Genomic DNA, 15,594 nt, shown 5'->3' with positions numbered 1-15,594 from the left:
GTGATGGGTCTGGATTTGGAAAGTCCAGTTCTATGGAGCTGTCATATGCTTCCCAATTGACGTTTCTCGAAGAGAATCTAATGAAGTCAGTTGGCCTTGTTCTGTTGTTGTTTCTCGGTGGAACCAAGTCAAGATGGAACAGTATGGCTCTATGGTCGCTAACAGTCAGATCCGGAGTTACCTTCCAGCAACTAACTGACTGACGTAGGTCTTTTGTAGACAGGGTTAAATCAATATTAGATTCACCGGTGGAGCTAGAGTAAGTAGTGAACTGGCTAGGCTGGTTATGGATAATAAGATTTTGGCTGAGGATGAAGTCCTCAAGAAGCTGGCCACGGCCATTGGCAACTGCACTGTGCCAGAAGGGGGATTTTGCGTTCAAGTCAGATGCAACCAGGAGTTGTTTGGAGCCAATAAAATTCAGGGCAAATTCCAAAAAGTTTAGTGCTTCATTGATGTTACTTGAGGGAGGGCTGTAGAGTGACATCAGGTAGAATGATTGATCTGTACATGTAATCTGGATACAGGTGGAGAACTGATTGCAGAGGCCCTGGACAACCAGGACATCGAGATCCCTATTTATGACTGCTATACATGTTTTTGGGTCCACTGGGACAGGTTGAATGACTCGCGTGTGTATGGAAAAGCCAGTAATTTTAGAGGTTGGATGGGGTTGTATTCTTGCAGCATACGGCTCTTGAATCAGAACAACATCAATTGAATGCTCCTCAGTGGCCTGGCGTATTTCATCCGCAACTGTGCGGGACCTTTGCCCATTTATTTGCATCATTCGCAAGTATTTAGTTTGAGATACAGGGGCTCCTCTTAGGCTCCCAGAAAGAGTGGGCAGGACTGGAGCGGGGACACAACTGGGATTTCTTGTTGATTTAGGCATCAGCGGTCCTTAGTCTTACGAGTTCCAGAGCCCTTTGGTATTCTGGGCATAAAATATCCCGGAGGGAATGGTTATGTGCTCGCCTGTTCCTTTTACAATTCACACAAGAGGGCTCTTCGTCAATGTAGGGACATTCTGCTTGGACATGCCCACTCCTGGCACAATGCCCGCAGGATGGAGATTTGTGAGAGCAGCGTTGGGAGGTATGCCCATATCCCAGACATAGGAAACACCTAGTGACAATTGTAAACGGGCGAAATCGGTGTGCACTGCAACCAAGGAATAATCTATCTGTAGAGAGGACAGTTCTATAAATCCGTGGAGAGAAGCTGATTACTTTGTGTTCTGTAGAGTTGGATTTTGATTTTGTTGCAAACCTAAAAGTGGTCTCATCCTTAACTTCCTCCCAGGCGAATCCCCGGTCCTGTAGGTTTCTGTGGAACAGATCTTCAAGTAATTCGTCGTTGGAACTGTGCTTTGGAACATCGTACACTATGATTGACGGATTTGACTTTTTAGGAGGAGCTATGACCACTCCTGCATTTGTGAGAGTACCACATGTGGCAATACTTGTTAGGTCTTCTTTTGTTGCGGTCTCCAGTAGGACTCCTTTGTTCCTAATGGGTCTCAGGGATTTCACTTTTAGATTCTTATAATCAGCCCTTATAGTGCTTTGCACCAGATCTTTGACGTCATTGCTAGTCTTGAGCTCTGAGGTATCACTTGCTCTCAACAGTAGTAGATGCTGTGGCTTCTTCTCTGGGCGGTGCACATGGAGAGTTTGTATCATGCCACGGGCAAGGGGCTCCTGTCCCGACTTCACTGCATCAGCATAGGAAGTGACATCCGCAGCAGGCTCAGGGGGGCACGGAGTCTCAATATAGTCAGGGTCAGCATTAGTACAATTTTGGGGCCTGCCAATAGCATCAATGACCTTTTCCAGGACATCAGTTTTGGATCGAAGTTCTTCATTCACAGCTTTGAGCCTCTCATTGTCAATGAGGAGCTCAGTTGTAATTGACTCAAGGGTGGACCACAACTCCTGCACACGGTTACCTGCACTTCTGGTGAAGCGACTGGAGTCGTGGTTTAGGAATGCGATCAACTGCCTACGAAGTCGAGAGATTGTTTGTTGAAGGGTAGCTGGCTCTGGAGTGGGTTCACCTTCTGGGACACTAGATGGAGGAGGTATCCCCAGTCTAGGAGAGGGTTTTAACCCAACTGCGATAGCGTTGGCAAGGGCTGTCGGTGTGATAGTTTGGGAGACACTTTTAATCTCTGTATGGGTGGAGGCTATTTCCCCAGAAGGTGGAGCAGCATCAGTGGGTTCAGCAACAGGGCTTTGGTCAGGGGCCAATGCCAGTGGTTGCCCCTCATCTTGGGTCACAAATTCCGAGCAGAGGAGAGCAGCCCATGTCTCCATGGTCTCCTTAGTTTTCTTGTTGGCCTTCTTTTTCTTTTCTTTTTTCCTCGCGAGATAGCCACTTTTGAGCTGGATCTTTGGCAGGGTACTAGTTGGAGGGGGATTCTCTGGAACTGTTTCAGGCTCCTCCTCACTAGCAGAACTGGAACTTTCCCTCCCGCTCATGTCAGGTGAAGGGAGTGCAGGATGAAAAGCAAAGCACAAGTGTAGCGATGTAGCATTGACAAAAACCAGCAGCTTGTTGGGCTGGAGGTTGGGCTGTCTGAGGAGATAATTTTTAATTTGCACTTGCTGCGAACTTGCTAGGGGGCACTGCGAATAGCGCGCTGTTACAATCTGAAGGTTTTGATCAAGTTTCCAAGCACTAATTAACTATACTGATTGTGGAGACAATTGAATTAATTCCACTCATTATACTGTATAACACATTATGAAATAAGGGGATTATAAATTTAAGAAAATAAGCAGCAGCATAATTAAAATATAGGTTCATGGCAGTTTTCAAATGCAGGAATTCCAGCAACCAATCACAGAAGAAAGCACTGTTCACGTGACTTGCTTCCGGAAGAAGCAATGGCCGACTATTTGCTAATTAATTTATCGCTAAATGTGGCAACAATACTAAGAACCCCATAGTCTTCTTGGTAGTGAGTATAACTGATATAGAAATAATAACAATTTCCCCAGTGTTCCAAAAGTACAGTTAATCAAACTAACAAGCAGCAGGAACAGTATTAACTGACACTATAGAAATTATTACAAGACATACAAGACATAGGCAGAACTACAGTGGGAGCGGCCATTACATACAAGCAACAACGAGGTAGCATGTCTGTACAATGCAAATTAGAAAAACGTTAATATCTTCTCACTCACTTAAAATTTAGCCACAAAAATACATGCACCAACTCACCAACTAATATGGAGTCGACGACACTACTTTAAAATCGCTAATTCCAAAAGTAATCCAAAATTTGAACGAACTTTTGAGGAGCTTCACAAACACAACATAACTATATAATTCGCCGCTAGGGAACCAGCCATACCAAGTTACAACCCTCAGCCGCTTGCTTGATGGTCACGAACCCTCAGGATGCATAGGTTCATCCAGAGACTCACAGCGACTTAGGACTATATTGCGCCGTATATATTATGTCTGTAAACGTAAATTGTGTGTTTTGTGATCAAATTGTCAGTTCGTTGGATGAAAAACCCAGTTTCTGGGAGAATCTTCTTGCACTCGCTTGAGACCAACTGACGCAGTTACGTTTTAAAAAAGGCCCAGAAAATTTCCTCACGTCATCGACGGAATTCGACCTGAGGTCTTTTTATCCAACCGGTGTGGGGAGGACTACGATAGAGGGCTCCAGGCTGCTGCATGTCCCAATAGAAGCAGTTCAAGAAACCTTCGCCTCTGCTTACATCTACTGTTAATCTATTAGTCTGTCTATAATGCAGACTGTTTTCATTTCTCAAAACTAGTTTTGTTTCATTCCGGAACCACTTCTTCCTTTTCCTTTAAAACTATATAGCAATAGCTGCAGTTGAATTTTGGTCCTTAGGAATTTGTTAACTCGAACTTTCTATTTTTTAACAGAGTGATTTCTGAATCTTTGATTCGTTTCTTATAACCTGCCGTGTAGGGTGCCTGACGTTAGTTGGGCAGCTATAGTATCTGTTTAACGCCATAGCCCGCGCGTTCATTTCCTTAATTTTTCCGTGTCACTTGGTATAAATAAATATAATTTTATTCTCGACACGGCCAAGGTCATAAAGAGCTTACATATTCATCGTGACTGCATACACATTGATTTATTAGCGGCAACCAAAGTTTTGGCGCCACAGTTAACACTGGGCCGTGCATTTCTGGTGGCAGCATACTGGCTTGAACCCGTTACCTCCTTACTTATCAGAAGGCGACTGTCTGAGTGCAGGGCTGGAAGTGGTATAACCTACATAGGACTTGTTTCAGACGAAGAATAAACAGTTTCAGTTAGTAACTAATGTCCCCCACCCAATTCACAAGGGGGATCAAAGGGTGAAGTGAATAATTATAGATATGTAGGCTGTACATCTGTTCCAGGGAAAACAGTGAAGTCACTGGTTTAAAGAAGTAATGCAATGGAAAACAACCAAGAAAGCAATGCAGTTATACAGCAATCACAGCATGGATTTGTTAGCTGGCGATCTTCTCTGACCAATCTGATTGGATTTTGTGACGCAATGACATGGAGACTAGATACAGAGTGGTTTCGACACCATATCCTTGAATTTAAGAAAAGCTTTTGATGACGTTGACACATAAAGGGCTGCTGTCCAGATTAGAGCTGTGTAGCTGTTGTTGTTGTTGTTGTTCTGGAGGCTTAATGGCACATAAGCTGCTAAGGCTATAATGTGCCTATTCACTTATTATATTAAAACATGAGTTTTCCCTAAATCAAAAGAAAATCTGAAATCAGAAATAATTGAAAAGCCCAGTTTGCCGGAGAAAGTCAAAAAATTCGGAAATATTTGCCTTATCACCAATGAGATTTTCAAGAGTTATTGGTTTATGAAGGTTAACCAGTGATATCAAGGATGAAGTTCTGGCTTGTTTATAATGGGGGCAGCCAATAAGAATATGTTTTACAGTCAAATTAATAGAACAATGTGTACATTGTGGTGGATCATCTTCTGTGAGTAAATGAAGGTGGGTCAGATGGGTATGTCCTATTCTTGCCCTTGAGAGGAGTACTTCTTCTCGTCTCGATGTACGGACACTGGAGCGCCAAATTTTCGGGTCTTGTTTAAACTGAAAGAGTTTATTATTAGTCTGAGAGTGCCAGAGTGCTGTCCACTGTGATAGGCAAGCAGCATGAACGGTTAGTGCATAATCTGATGCTGGAACAGGGATATTGGTTAAATCAAAGGTAGTTGGGTTTTTTGCAGCTTTATCAGCCAGTTCATTGCCTAAAATACCGGAATGGGCTGGAATCCAGCAAAAAGTGACCAGTTGGTTGCGTTCTTTAATTTGCAATAATAAGCTTCTGATTTCATCAAGAACAGGGTGAACTTTATCTGAGGAATTACATAATGACATGATTGAGCTGAGTGAATCAGTGTAAATAACTGATTTTAAGGAACTGTCAGAATAGAGATTTTCTAAAGCAAGTTTTATTGCATACAATTCAGCAGAAAATATACTAAAATCTGATGGAAGGGATACTGATACAACTGTATTTGGAAACACTGCAGCTGCTCCAACATTTGAATTAGATTTAGAGCCATCTGTATAAATTTGGTAGAAATCAATATATCTTTGAATGTGAACATCATGAATTTGTTTGACATTTGATGCTTGCAAAGTATTCTTTCTCCATTGACAAAGGTAAGTGTCACAGGTTGGAAGAAGAGGAGGAGCCCATGGTGGCTGAGTATAAGTTGCCACCTGCTTTACGGAATGGATGGAAATATTCCAGATTTGCACCAATTCAAGAAGACGAAGACCAGCTGGCTTTACTATACTAGGTTTGTTTCTGTATAGGATTTCTAACGGTGGGTTGAAAAGGTATGACTGAACGGGATGAGAGGCACAACTTTGTATCTTGACAGCATATTTGAGTAACAGTGTTTTCCTGCGTAAAGTTAGTGGGGGCTCGTGAGCATCAATGTAGAGACATGTGCTGGCGACGTTCTGAATGCACCAATTGCAATTCTCAAAGCACTGTGCTGAATTGGATCAAGCCAGCGTAATACACTCTTTCTGGCAGAATCATAGATTGGAGCACCATAATCGAGACGGGATCTGATTAATGCCCTGTATAGACGAAGAAGCGAGGTACGATCTGCACCCCACGTTTGGGCAGATAAAGCTCTGAGTATGTTTAACTTTTTTAGACATGAATTCCGTACATTTTTAATATGATGTAGGAAATTTAACTTGTTGTCAAGGATTAATCCAAGAAATCTGATGTTGCTGGTGACTGGGACAAAGATGTTAGAAATTTGAAGTTCAGGATGTGGATGAAGTTTGCGTTGTCTACAGAAGTGGATGGCAACTGTTTTCTGCTGTGAGAGCCGATAGCCGTTCAGGCTCGCCCATTGTTGAATTTTATTAAGTGCTATCTGAAGCTGTCTTTCAATAGACCTCATGTTTTGAGAATGACAGGAGATCGAAAGGTCATCTGCATAAAGGTAAGTCTCAACTGTATTTGGAAGCTGCTTAGTGATAGAATCTATTCTCAGAGCAAAAAGAGTGGCACTCAGTACTGATCCCTGTGGAACACCTTCTTCCTGTATGAAGGTTGTGGAAAGGGCATATTGGTATCGAACTTGAAATGATCTAGTATGTAAGAAGTTCTGTATAAATGTAGGAAGGTTGCCTCGTAGTCCAAGAAGATGAAGATCACTAAGTATACCATACCGCCAGGTGGTATCAAAAGCCTTCTCTATGTCTATTGAAACCATTACTAGATGTTCATGTTTGACAAAAGCATTACGGATGGCAAATTCAGCTTTGACCATAAGATCTAAGCATGACCTGTTTTTACGAAAGCCATATTGATTATGGCTCATTCGCTGTTCCGACTCAATGATCCAGACGAGTCTTCTGTGGATAATTTTCTCAAGAATTTTGCTGAGGCAGCTTGAGAGAGATATGGGTCTATAGCTATTGGGGTTGGATGGATCTTTTCCAGTTTTCAGGAATGCCAAAACTGTAGAGTGATGCCAAGTAGCTGGGAAAACATTTTCTAAAAATATGCGATTGTAAAAGACCAGGAGGCAGCGCAGAGCTTTGTCATCAAGATGTTTTAGCATGACATAATAAATCCCATCTGGCCCGGCAGCACCATTGCGGGCGGTTTGAATGACATGTAAAAGTTCAGAATATTGCAGAGGTGTGTTATATGGGAGAAGACGGGCAGTTTTAAAATGAATAGCATGTTTTTCTTCAGTGTTTTTAATTCTTTGGAATGAGGTAGGATAGGCTGTTGATGCTGAGATTTCGGCAAAAGTATTGCGCAAAGCATTCGCTATATCTACTGGATTAGAGAGATCTTTCCCATTCCAAGAGAGGATTGGAGAAGGTATGGAGGAAACTTACCAGACAGCTGTCTAATTTTTTCCCATATCATTTTGGAATCAGTATTTCTGTGAAAACTGGAGGCAAAACGGGTCCAGGATTCTTTCTTTGCTTGCTTTTGTATGAAGCGTGCTTTTGCCCTTAATTTCTTGTAGTTAATGAGATTGACTGTGCTCGGACATTGCCGAAACAAATTCCAGGCTTTATTTTTTGATCTTTTTGCTGTGGTGCATTTGTCATTCCACCAGTAATTATGATGCTTTCGGTCCGGGGGATTTGATAGTGGTATTGTGTTTTTTGCCACATTTAGAAGATGCGACGTGATGTAATCTGTCGCATCGTCAATATGTTGGAGGCGGATTTTTTCCTCATCAATGTCGATTGATGATTGAAATTTTGCCCAGTCTGCTCGGACAAATTTCCACTTTCTGCAGGGTTAAATTGAAGGAGGAATCTTTGCTTTCAGAAAGTTGCATACTATTGGGAAGTGGTCACTGCCCATGGGATCATTTATTACATACCACTCTATGGTTGGGACTAGTACTGGTGAACAAATCGAGAGATCTATTGCTGAAGTGTGTCCTGCTGGGAGCTGTACATGTGTCGGTGCACCAGTATTGAGTATACTGAAATTTAGTGCCTCTAAAAAGCTTTCAATTAGTCGGCCCCGTCTATCCAATTTAGGAGAGCCCCATAATGGGTGGTGCCCGTTAAAGTCCCCTAATATACAGAGAGGTGGAGGTATCTGTATAAAGAGGTCTTCAAGATCTTTTAAAGAGTAAGTACGGTTTGGTGGTAGGTAGATTGAGACAAGTGTTATTGCATTATGGAGAGTTATGCGAACAGCAACAGCTTCAATTTCAGTTTGGAGTGTGATATGCCTAGTTGGGATCTTCGAGTTTACTAGGATTGCTACACCACCATGGGCTGCATTAGCGGTATTTCGATCTCTTCGATAAAGGCAATAGTTCTTTACCGAAGGAGAAGTTTGTGAGGTCAGGTAAGTTTCCTGTAGACAGAAGGCAGCTGGAGAATATCGGTTAATTAGGTATTGAATATCGTCAGTGTTGCAACGAAAACCTCTACAATTCCATTGTAAGATACTGTGGTTCATTTAGGTTTAGTTGAGGATGATTCATCAGACTGTTTTTTGTTTGAGCACTTTTTCCGGTCTTTTTTGGGGAAGCTGGGGCGCCCAGTATCCATAGTGTCATTTGCATGAAGTTCTAGTATGGGTTCTTCAAGATCTGAGTGTACGTCTAATTCCATACTATTGGTGGATGGTTCTGGTTTCTTGTTGTCTTTGGTAGATTTTAATTTTTCTTTATCATGCGAGAGTGTCCGAGTATCAGTTGGGACGCTGATTGGAGTGTTGGTCGATTCACTGGTTTTAGTTTGATGTGTGTCTTTTCCTGAATTAGATAATGTATTTTTAACCCAATTAGCCATAGATGTGCTGGGAGGTATTGATACATGTTTGTACTGCTGTTGAAATAAAGCTTCGAGTGTGAGATGCATATGAACGACTGGGCATGGTCAACATAACCTGTCTGCGTGCCTCAGGGTATGTGACTTTGTGTTCAATTTTATATTTTTGAATTTTTTTCCCTGTTTTCCACATTTCACAGGATTTTGAAAATGCTGGATGACTTTCTTTGCAGTTGGGGCAAATGGGACTTGGTGCTGAACAGTCTGCTTGTGTATGTTCCTTAGAACCACAAATAGAACAAATAGCTTCTCCCCTGCATGCTTGTTGGGAATGTCCATATTTTTGACATTTAAAACAACGAATGGGATTAGGAATATAAGCCCGAATTCGGCAGTTTAAATAGCCAGCTTTTACTGAGAATGGCAAATCTGGGGTACTGAAGGTTAAAATGATTGACCTAGTTGGGACGAGATTTCCATCTTTTTTAGTCATTATGCGTTTGGCGTTGGTTACTTTTTGATTACTCAGTTCTTGAACTAATTCCTCTTCTGATATTGTAAGTAGGTCCCATTCGGTTATAACGCCTTTCGAGGAATTTAAGGTGTTGTGTGGAGTAATAGATACTGGCAGGCCACCGAATGTCGTTGTTTTGAGCAGCCACTCGAAATGTTTGGAGTTGGCTGTTTCAATTAATAGGTCTCCGGATTGCAGTCGTTTAACCATTTTTGGTGTTCCAGCAATCGATTCCAGAAATCTTTGGATGACGAATGGTGATAATTTTCCGACAGGTTGGTTGGAGCTGTGTAGCATTATGGACGATTTGTTGCTGTGCATTATGGGATGTCTGGGTGGGAGAAGACCGACAGTGGTTGTCAATGGGCACTGCTCTTCTCGGGCTAACTGCTATTGATGGAGTTTCCCAAAGAGTTCAGCGCTGGGCAAACGTTTGTTTTCTATATTTTTTGACGAAGTTGATGGGATATATCGGGCTGATGATACAAGGGTAAACGGGGAAGTTAATGACATTAATCAGGGTATGCCGCTGTAACAAGATCTGAAAAAGTTGGGCAGATGTGCTGAGGAATAGTAATTAAGGTATGGCATTGGAAATTGCGGAGTGCTACTTAGGGACATTACTTGTCTCAGAATAACATCCCAACTGTTTGGTGCCACACTCAAGGTAGTTTGAGAACAAAACGGGCTTGAGGGCTATATAACTGTGTAGTCACAAATGACGGACAGCTCATGGGGTTTTGTCAATGATATACAGGAATTTTTCCAGCATGAGAAATGAGGCAGTGGTTAGGCCACATTTTGAATACTCCATACAAGGTGGAAGCCTCATTTTGGGAAGGATGTAGAGAAGGCCAACGAGATTGGTGAGGGGAACAAAGGGGTACTCTTACAAAGATAGGATTAAGTTCTCTCTAAGCTTATTAATACAGTTTGTTTTTAACTGGAGGTCAAAGAGATATGGCTGCAAGGGACGTTTTGAGTGACTCCGTATTTTCGCTGCATAAGTTAGGAGTAGTAATTTTCTCCTAATATGAAAGGTTGGTTCGTTTGTTTCTATGTATAAACTTTGAATGGCAGATATCCATAACGCTCCAAGGGCTATCCGAGTCACAATGAGGAAGTGGGTAAAGCCTCTCAAGGGCACTTTTTCTAGCAGAATCATATATATGAGCACTATCGTCCAGTCGAGATAAACAAATAAGTGTATCGTTCCGGCACCCCATGTTTTAGTGATATTACTTTAAAGATATTCATCTTTTTCTGCCAGATGGTTTGAATCTTCATCAGGGGTTTCAGAAAGTTGAGCTTACTGTCTAGTGTTATGCCTAAGGAACAGATATTGTCAGAGACTATTAGAGGACGAGTCCTTCCTTGTAACGTTCGTTCAGGTCTAACCTACGTTTTTTTTTTATGAAAAGTGCATTCGCACTGGTTTTCTGTTGAGAGCGGCGATAGCCATTCTGTGACATCCACTGAACAATTTTATTGATTGAACATTGGTGTTATCATTCGTTGCAGTACATGTTTTTTGATCGACATTAGACAGTAGGGTGGTCAGCATAAAATTATGTTTCAACAGTACCAGGAATGTCTTTTGTTGTTTGGTTTATTCTGATGGCGAAAAGTGTATCACTGAGAAAAGAGCCCTGGGATTCCGTCTTCTTGATTCAAAGGTTGTGAGAGGGCATTTGATAACAAAGCTGAGAATTACATTTGTAATTCTCAGCTTGTAATCCTCAACTTACAAATCTTCCAATTTGTAAGTGGAAAATGTCCTGGTAGCAACGCCAAGTGGTGTGTCAAACGCCTTTTTGATATCGAGACATACCATTAACAGGTGTTCTTTTTTAATGAGAACATTCCGAATGTTTGGCTAAACTTTTACCTTAAGATAAAATGGCCTGTTTCTCCGAAAACCCTATTGATTTTCGCACTTCATTGATTGCGATTCAGATACCACTCAAGTCGGTTGTGGATAATTTTCCCCCATGTTTTTATGACAGTTAGTTTTAGAAATCGGTTGGAAAATTTTGTGGATGTGTTTGGTCTCTTCAGGTTTGGGAAAAGCCAGTACAGCTGAGTGGCGAGAAGCTCAAGTTTTCGGAGAGGATTAGGTTGAAGAAAAATAGCAAGGAACGGAATCTGTTTTCGTTTAACTTTTGCAAAATGAGATACGTTTGTTTGTTTGCTTGTTTGTCGGCTTTACGGTGCAAGGGCAGCAAAAGCCATAATGCGCCTAACTCTAATGATGTTAATTACATAGTTATATACACCGATGAGCCAAAACATTATGACCAGCGAGTCGTTATACACATCGAAGCAACTACAGGTGAACTACAGCGCGGGTTGGGACACAGTATAAAAAAGCACGTGATACTGAGCTACGTTAATCAGTGTTAATCTTGTTCTTCAGATGGGAAAGGCAGCGGACTTAAGCGAGTTTCACAAAGACCAAATTGTAATGGCCAGACGACTGGGTCAGAGCATATCCGAAACGGCACGGCTGGTGGAATGCTAACGGTCAGCGGTGGTTAGTACCTACCGAAAGTGGTCCGAGGAGGGAAAATTCATGAACCGCCGTCGAGATGTTGGACAACCACGGCTAATCGATGCTCGAGGTGAGCGAAGGTTCTCCCGGATGGTACGTGGCAACAGAAGGGAGAATGTGGCGAAACTCGTCGGTAATTAGAATGCTGGTGACGGGAGTAATGTGTCACAACACACAGTACATCGAACCCTGTTGAAAATGTGGCTGCGTAGTCGCAGGCCGCTCCGAGTGTCCATGCTAACCACGGTTAAACGGCGACAGCGCCTACAATGGGCATGCGAGTATCGAAACTGGACCTTAAGTGATTGGAAGAAAGTCATCTGGTCTGATGAATCACGTTTCCTGTTGCACCTTGTGGATATAATGTTAATATGCTTGTCTCAAAGATTAAGCCACGCATGTCTAAGTACATGCCTAAGCAAGGTGAAACCGCGAATGCACCATGTGGATGGCTGGGTATGTGTGCGTCGTTTACCTGGGGAAGTGATGGCACCTGGATGCACCGTGAAACCAAAACAAGCCAGAGGTGGCGGTGTCACGCTTTGGGCAATATTTTGCTGGGATACCCTGGGTCCAGTCATATATGTGCCGGGCACTCTGACATCTACCCTCACCTAAACATCATTGCTGACCAGATACACCCTTTCATGGCAACGGTCTTCCCATCTTGCTGTGCGAGCAGGATAATGCACCATGCCACACATCCCGGATTGGTCGAGACTGGTTCGCGGAACATGAGGAAGACTTCCAGGTATTGTCGTGGCCTCCAAATTCCCCAGACATCAATCCCATCGAGCATCTGTGGTTTGTGTTGGAACAGCAATTCCGAAGTGTGGCGTCTCAACCATGGACCTTACAGAAATTATAGGATCTGCAGGTTACGTGTTGGTACCAGGTGCCACATTTAGAAATCTTGTAGCGTCCATGCTTCGCCGGGTACGAGCTGTTTTGGCTGCACGTGGAGAAGCAACATCATATTAGGTAGGTAGTCATAATGTTTTGGCTCATCGGTATATGTATAGATGTTATTTAAATTTATACTGCGTTGTACGGTTTTATCTGTTTGAGGAAACCAAACATTTTGGTCACATGTGGCGTGTCTGCTAAGAGGTCAGAAATACTGAAAGGGGCGTTCGTCATGGAAGATGAGATAAACAGTTTGTCGATCAGTATTGTATTTGGGGCAATCAGTAAGTACATGCTAGCCAGTAAGCCGATTGTTCCACCCTGTGCACCGGACACACTTCAGAAGTCAAGTTGGTTTTCTGCAAACACATGCCTACTGGATTATAACGAGAAATAAATTCGTATAAATCATCAATAGAGCTACGTAGTCCTCTTCCTTTACAATTCCATTGTAGGATGTGATCCCTCATTTAGTTTTGGAGGTGAAAGACGGATCTTCTTGTTCTTTGTTCGCTTTTAGCTTACATTAATGGTAGGTCAGCGCCTGCAAGAAGATAGAGATGAGTCAGGTGCGTATGATCTATTCGTAGTCGAGTTAATACTACTTCTTCGTATCTGTTCTCACGTATACTTGATTTCCAAGGCTTGAGATCTTTCTTTATACGGAGCAGCTTGTTACTAACTTGATTTTGCCAGATAAGTTGCCATTGCTCAAGACTTCGCTTCTTTATAATTAACCTGAAATCAGAGGGTGGTATGCTGAAGGGTTGATCTACAGGATCTGTAGCAATTTTGGAAGCAAGGTCAGTACGTTCATTTCCAGAAATTCCAAAGTGACCAGGGATCCAACAAAAGAGAATTTGTTCTTTGTTCTTATTTAACTTGGTCATGGTGTTCCAAATGTGAAGGAGTAAGGTGTTATGATGATTTTTATTCCCCTCTACAGCTTGGATAGCACTAATTGAGTCTGTGTAGATAGCGCTGTGGAAAATATTTGCTGAGAAGGTGAAATTTAATGCAATGTAGATAGCATAGAGTTCTGCAGTGTGGGTGCTTCATTCAATGGGGAGTTTCTTGGCTATGATAAGGTTGGGAAAAACTGCTGCTGCACCAACATGGGTGCCAGTTTTAGATCCGTCACTGTAGATTGGCATATATTCTACGTGTTGGGTTCTCAATGCGGCATGAATTTGCAGTATGTTCCGCTGAGATAAGGTGCATTTGCCCAAAGATGCGAGTGAAAGGTCGCACAGCGGTATGTGATACATCCAAGGTGGAACTGTACGCGAAGTGGTAAGCGTATCGTACTAAGGTCAATTTGCAGTCACTGAGCAAGGAACGCAGTCGTATCCCTGTTGATGAGTTTTTAGATGGATAGGCTTTGTAAAGGTTCCCCCATTTGGTCGAGAAAAAAGTCCATTCCGAGTATGGTTGTGCAGTTGCCCTTTGACTTTTGCTGCGTAGTTTAACAGAAGCATTTGTCTGCTTAGATGTAAAGAAGTTTCAGCTGCTTCAGCATATATGCTCTGGACTGGCGATGTACGGAACGCTCCTAGGGCAAGATGAAGAGAACGGTGGTGCATAGGATCAAGGCAACGTAAGGCACTTGATCTAGCAGAGCTGAAGACCACAGAGCAGTAGTATAGACGTGACCGTATTAATGCATGATACAAGTGCAGTAGCGTGTAACGGTCAGCTCCTCATGTTGTGCTAGAGAGTACTCTTAAGATGTTTAGCTTCTTAAGACAAGTAACCCGGAGCTCTTTTATATGTTCGAGGTAGGGAAGTTTTTGGTCAAAAACCACACCAAGAAAGCGGACACTACGAACCACTGGGATGATTTGATTTTCTAAGTGAAGTTCTGGGTCTAGATGTAGATTACGCTTCCTACAGAAGTGTAACCTAACAGTCTTTTGGGGCGAGAGGCGAAAGCCATTGTTTTGTGACCATTTTACAACTCTTTTGATAGCACCTTGCAACTGTCTTTCTACCATTCGCATATTAGGCGGATGGAAGGAGACTCTGAATTCATCGGCATACAGGGTAGTGGATACTGTTTGTAGTAGATCCTGTGTTATGGAGTTCATTATTATTATGTTAAATAGGGTGGAACTTAGTACTAAACCTTGTGGAATCCCCTTCTTCCTGCTAAAATTTAAAGGTAACTGTATATTGACTCTAACTTGAAATGAGCGATAGTGTAGGAAGTTTCTGATAAACTTTGGCAGGTGTCCGCGTAGTCTTAGATCGTATAGGTTTCGCATTACACCATATCTCCAAGCTATGTTAAACGCTTTTTCCATGTCAAAGAGAACCATGACATTGCGTTCTTTTCGTGCAAAAGCATCACGGATGGTTTATTTTTGCCCTGATGAGTAAGTCAACAGTGGATCTGCCTTCACGGAAACCGCATTGTACCGGGTTAAGAAGGTTGTTTTGGACTAGAAACCACGTTAGGCAGGCATTTATAATTTTTTTCCAGGACCTTGCTCACACAGCTGGTGAGTGCAATAGGTCGATAAGGTTGTGGCTTTACAGGATCTTTTCCTGGTTTTGGAAATGCTAAAACATAAACGTCATGCCATTTGTTCGGGAAGGTAATCTCTTTGAGAATTCTTTTATAAAGAAGTAACAATATCTAAACTGGTTCAGTAAGTTGTACTATCATGATGTAATGTGTTTCATCTGGCCCTGCTGCACTAAGTTTGGTGGTGGTTAAAGCACTGTGCAATTCTGTCATTGTGAAAGGGAGATTGCACACGGCACTAGATGCTGATTCAAAGTTGATTAAATGCTTCTCAGTCTGTGATCTGTG

Source organism: Mastigoproctus giganteus, unplaced genomic scaffold (genome assembly GCF_048544385.1).
Source record: "Mastigoproctus giganteus isolate SK-2022 unplaced genomic scaffold, ASM4854438v1 scaffold_17, whole genome shotgun sequence".
NCBI classification, from domain to species: domain Eukaryota; kingdom Metazoa; phylum Arthropoda; class Arachnida; order Uropygi; family Thelyphonidae; genus Mastigoproctus; species Mastigoproctus giganteus.
Note: the sequence above shows the minus strand (reverse complement) of the source record.